The 6,000-nt window shown below is 42.9% G+C and overlaps 1 long non-coding RNA gene across 1 annotated transcript in view; it reads right to left on the bottom strand.

Moving 5' to 3' along the window:
* Positions 1-1,690: 1,690 nt before the first annotated feature.
* Positions 1,691-6,000, bottom strand: part of LOC113600636 (uncharacterized) — a 114,043-nt gene continuing 109,733 nt past the window's right edge. Inside the window, exon 5 of the long non-coding RNA XR_003421732.2 lies at positions 1,691-2,785. This is a non-coding gene — a long non-coding RNA (uncharacterized LOC113600636). The remainder of the gene's footprint in view (positions 2,786-6,000) is intronic.

Genomic DNA, 6,000 nt, shown 5'->3' with positions numbered 1-6,000 from the left:
AGAGACAGAGCATGAATGGGGGGAGGGCCAGAAAGAGAGGGAGACACAGAATCTGAAGCAGGCTCCAGGCTCTGAGCTGTCAGCACAGAGCCTGATGCGGGGCTCGAACTCACGGACCATGAGATCGTGACCTGAGCGAAGTCGGAGGCTCAACCGACTGAGCCACCCAGGCGCCCCTATTGTGTGCTTTTTAAAATTCCCTTCTTCTGCCCAAGATGTGTTTTCTTCCGGATATCAAAAAATATGTTTTGTATTTACGCAGGAAAGAAAAAAATTTTTTTTAAATACGTGGCTATAGTGGCTTATAAAATTGTGGATTAAGTTTCTCTGCTGAAAGCGTTTTCAGTAATGGAGGGCAGAAAGGGGTGCATGTGAAGGGATGAGCAGTATAATGATGCCGTCACCCAGATAACCATACTCCGGGTGAAAGAAAACCGTCCTAGCCACTCAGTAGCAAGAGAAAAAGGAGAGGAGCGTGATGTCTCTGTTCTCAGTTTCTGACCAGGTTTGGGAAAGCCTGGGATATTAATATTTTTTGGTACCTAATTTATGTTGCATCCAGTCACCTTGTATAGGAATAAAGAACTGGAGCCAGGGGATTGGTTTAGAGCTTGCTTGAAACTACATATATACCCTTAGCAATGTGGTGTCCCCACTCCTCAGTGATATGGACACCACAAGGGTATGAGCTCTGTGTTTTGCTCTTATGAGCGTAATGACTAGAAGAATAGCTACCTTTTTAATTGTGGGCTTACACGCAGGTGCCGTGTTAAAAACTACAACCATTATCTCATTTAATCTTTAGGCTACCTCCAGCTATAGAGGTGATATATATCTATATTAGAATATGGATATTCTGAGGAGGCAGGGCTCAGAGAGGTAAAGTAACGCGCTCAAGCTCACATAGCAGAGACCAGAAAGAAACCAGGACTCCCCATAGCTGAGTTCTTAGGCTCCTCCCATGTGCCCGTGACAGCTGTGACCTAGGTTGTCTCTTGTGTTCTAAGGAATCTCTGAGAATGTTTCCCATTCCCCTCTTCCCAAATGAAAGGTAGGCATTTCTAACACAATTCAATGAAAGGACACACACCTTATTAAGCTTTAGGGGTAGAAAATGTCACATTTTCCCCTCCTGTGCGGTTCTAGATGACCACGGCTCTTCTAAACTCTGATATTTTACTTACGTCACTCCAAAGCAACACCAGTTGAACTTCTGGAACTTATCACCTTTCTTACTGCCTGACCTCGTGAGGCTCCGGAAATATTTGTTGATTGCACGCACAGGATGCACATTTCATGGAGCTCACTTAGTATGGAAATAGTTTGCTTTTCACAGCTTTTGGTGAAGGATGTATTGGTTGTACTACTAAAGGCCTTTCCAAGAAGGAAGTGACTATTTATTTTTGGGGTGGGTTCTCTGCTTTCTATGGTTTTATCAGGACCCAGTGTATGCTGGCAGTTTGTGAATAGAGTTCCAGCATAAGCCCACAGAGAACAAAAAATAGACTTGGTCAGCAACGATGAAGCTTATTCCTTTTATGGGAAAGATGAGAAATGAGAAATTAAAAGGCAAGAAATAAGGCCGGTGTCAGAAAAGGAGACAAGAAAAAGCGATGAACAGAAACAAGGAAGAAACAGCAGAGAAGGATGTAAAAGAGAGTGAGTTGGTAGAAAAAGCCTCAGCCCCGATAGGAGAAACCCACAAACCCTAACTCTAATTCAGCTTAGAGAATTCGAGAGAGGACCATGGAGCAGGGAGAAGAGGAAGCCTCCACTAGTAAACCCAAGGCAGAGAATCCTAATTTATTTCGATTTTTGACTGATCGTTACCTATTCCTAAATGTCTAGTAAGAGCTTATATCTCCTCCCACCTGATACAACTATCCTAAGTCATCTTCACAGTCCTTGACATCGGGAGGAGAAACTTTGGAAAGGAGCACCCAGGAGACAAGCCTTTTTATGTGACAGATGGATCAGGAAGCACAGTGAATGCAGGGTTGGTGCCGTGGGTCCTGAACGGGGTCAACACAAGTCCTGGCTCCCGAAACTTAGCAGTGGAAAACACAGACAGACAAATGTAAAATTTTATGAGATCTATAAGGAAAGCATTACTCACGCCAATTAATAAGTCTCCTCAAAAATAGTCAGAAGCAAGAAGTGAGATCTCTTTTTAACGACCACTTCATGATAATTTGGACGCACTCAGCGTCTGTCTCATAGGGTTGAGGATTCTTGTCCATCTTGTGGCACCAACCACACCTGCTTTTTGACTGCTTGCTGACCTGGGAGAAGGAAAGGCAAAGAGATGTCGATGACTATAACTCAAGTGGCCGCAAGTGGGTGGCAGTGGGCGGCCAGGTTGAGGAAGCGGGAATAGGTGGGCACTGGTAAGTGCTCCATATTGCCCGCCACAAAATGTCAAGACTCCTCCTCATGGTAGTACTATTTCTTCTGAAGACATTATCAAACTGAGACCGTGAGAGAAGCTCTTCACATTCTCCAGAACCTTCCCCGTCTCAGAGGAATGGGGATTAGCACGGTCTACCACAAATTTATTTCAGGAAAACCAGGTATTTTCTTCCTTTTCATTCTCACAAACGCTCTAGGAGTACATGGAGGCCCAGAGCGATCAAGTAATGTACTCTGGGTCTCACTGACTGGTCATTGCTGGAGTCAGAATTTGAACGTAGCCCTGACTTGTTTGAGTGCTTCTCACTCCCTCTGCCTGCTCCTGCCTGGTATTCACAGGACGGGAGCTGTGGAGCGCTAACAGCATGTAGGAGACCTAAGGATATAAAAGGGAGCCATTTATTGTCTTTTCTCTCATTTTTTTCTTCTGAAACCTCTTCCCCCAAATGAAAAAAAAAAAAAATGTTTTGTGTTGGCATATTTAAAAAAGATTACATACGATTTAAGATGAGACGTTCATAAGGCTTTTCAGCTGTATCTTCAACAAAATAAAAAATGTTTAACTGATTATGAGATCCTTACAGCGAATGATATCCTACAGTCATCTGTTTATCTCTTCCATGTGTACTTCTCAATCTAGAACTCCCACTGTTGCCTTTTTTTTTTTTTTTGTCAATGCATCATGGCAAGGAGCATCTAATCATTAGTCTCAAGAAATCAAATATTTGAAGCTATTATATAAAAAAGGTTCCTGGCTTCATCACTGATCCAGGCATTGGGGGAAGGGTAATGACTAGACCAATTTATATTTTCTGGAGCACTTACAGCCTCCAACTGAAAATGCATCCTGGCAGGAAGTGCTTTAATTATTAAGATCAGCATATTGTTTGCCTTGCAGACAGGCTCTGAGAAAAGTCTCCCTTAGAGTCAGAGTGGGGAAGGGAATCTGCTTAAGTAGCAATCAGTCAAGCATTATCTTTCAAAATATGTACAGATTAACAGATAGAGAGGTCACAGTTTCTGGGGTACCGACACCCCAACGTATTTTTGGTTCGCTTCTCTCACGGAGAGTCGAAGACAACAGAAAGATTGTGGATATTAGTTATCAATGGGGGAGGCCCCACAAAAGACAGGGAGGGGCGACTGGTTTGCTGACTGAACGGAACAGGGGCACCGTCGAGAAGACGGGAGAGGAGGCCTGCCAATGACCACCAATAGGACGCTCCAGGCGAGGCCCGAACTTGCCTCCTCGTGACATCATCGAGTTGGGTGCTCTCCAGAGCTACGAGAGATCCAAGAAAGGGATAAGGAATATAAAAAGCTATTCATAGGAGAGCTGGTGTCTTCAAAAGAAAAGAATGCGTAGGATAAAACAATGTCATTTGAAACTCCAGCAAATGGATAGGAAAGGTGTGACCACTTTTTAGTTCCCCAGTTTTAAGATAACTGTACCTGATGAGGGTGGTGTCTACAAGTAACCTGAAGACTTTAAAGTCCGTCTTATGTCACAACTCCAAGGTTGGAGGAGGGGGGCACTGCTCTGAGGCCTCAGGTTTATTTGGAAGAGCTTTACCTTTCTCTTCAGTTGAAGTTAAACACACGGATGGGATTAAAATGAAATGATCTTCACACAACTTTAACTTAGCCCCATAACAAGCCACACCAATGGTTATGTATTATCAGTTAATATTTTGATAAGTTCTGCAACTGTCTAGCCTTATTTTATTGCATTATTATTTTTACTAGTCACGTTATTATTTCTTATTGCATTGTATTTTCGCGTGTGCACATTAAGAGTTTCAGCTTATGAAAACTAAGCATTTAAAAAAAAAAAAACAAACACCAAATATTTTGACCCTATTTGAATGTCTCCATTACAAGAATATTAGACCAGGGCCTTCAAAGAATGGAAATGACTCCAGCCTATTTTAATCTCCCAGAGGTCTTGTCTAAAGCCAAGTCCTCCTTTGCCAGCTATCGCTCAGGCAAAGATTTTGAGAGATACAATTAAGAAAAAAGAAAAAAAGACTTCAAGTTCATTTCCATTTGGAAGGATGGAAGGAAATCGAAATGCTTGTTGAGAAGCAGGAAGTAGTCAGAGCGCTATATAGCTCCCGGGCCAGAAGGCATAAGCATGAATTATGGTGCTCCGGAATTTGTTGAAATTACAAAGCACACGTGGCCACTGATGTTGGGGATATGGTTTTAAATTTTGCAGGACAGGAAAAGATTTTCAGGTGTTTGTCCAGATGTTTGGTCTGGGGTTCTGTGAGCACGTCCCTCCTCCTCCAGATGGCACGACCTTTGCCCAACTCTGCCTCTGACACATCTACCCTCTAAAACATGAGCAGAAACCTGCCTCCGCCTGTTAATACTTATGATGCAAAATTCAACAATATGGCCTCTAGAAAGGTAAGGATGTGTTGTCCCAAGAGAAATCCTCAGTATTTCAAGATCCTGAGATGATTATAATTCAAGAGTAAGTCTAAGGACTCTTCCTGGAATGGTTTGCAAAAATAAGGAATATGAGGTTACTTACGTGTGTGTGGCAAAAAATTGTATCTGGCAAGAATTTCTCCTCCTTTCTTTCTCAGCCTTTTTCTGAAAGTGGGTGGATGCTTCTTGTAATTACGGGACGTTTAATGGACACACGAGCTTTTTTGCAGTATTGATGGCTTATTCTTAACTTGGCTTCATTCCTCATAAACTGGCAAACCCTAAAAGACGCCATCAGCAGCTTAGAATTCCGTGTGTGTTGAAAAGTGCAAACAATTTAGAACAAAAATCAATCAGCACATTTATAATTAACAATGGTTAATTTTAAAGGGAAAATACACCAAACATAACAATTTCGTAGCAAAACTAAACTGCACAGAATAACCAGGTGCTTATTGACTTATAGAGTATTAAACTTAGCCCTTGACCTTGTTTAATTAAAACAAAATCCTCTACCCCCCCTACTCTAAAGGACTACACAATTTTCTCCCTCTAAAAATAGATGAACTCCCTTTCTCATGAATGCCATGCTTCTCTCCCCCCCCCCCCCCCCCCCGCCCCCAGGCCTTTGGTTCTTTTTGTTGGCAAGGAGTTTCAGCTTCTAGTGATCTTGTAAAAACTTGGAACCCTCAGGCAGTGGGGACAAAGTGTCTAAGTCTCCCCTTTAGGTCTGGGGCCTCCGCAGGACCCACAGGGGACCATCTCTGATTTGTCCCTCACCACAGCCACATTCCAGGTGGATGCCAAGTAAATAAATATTTGTTGACCAAAGTGTCCCAAACACAAGTCATTCTTGAGGTTCTCTGAAAGCGTGCTTGTTATTTATTAAGCGCCCCAGTGGGTCAGAGAGTCAATGAATTTCAGAGCTGGAAGGGATTTGAACGGTGACCTGGTCCAACTCCTTCATTTTATAAACAAGGAAATTGAGATCCAGAGAAAGGCACCCTGCCCAAGGTCACACACCTAGTTCTCAGCAGAGCTGGAAGCAGAATTCCCGGCCCAGGCTGCTTCACCCTCTGTAGTTGCATTGCGCCTAATCAGACCTGATCCCTGCTTACGAAAGATTTAGAATTTCATCCTACCACATTTTTGAAG

This window comes from Acinonyx jubatus, chromosome F2 (assembly GCF_027475565.1).
Source record: "Acinonyx jubatus isolate Ajub_Pintada_27869175 chromosome F2, VMU_Ajub_asm_v1.0, whole genome shotgun sequence".
Classification (NCBI taxonomy): Eukaryota; Metazoa; Chordata; class Mammalia; order Carnivora; family Felidae; genus Acinonyx; species Acinonyx jubatus.
Note: the sequence above shows the minus strand (reverse complement) of the source record. Positions and strands in the feature narration are given on the sequence as shown.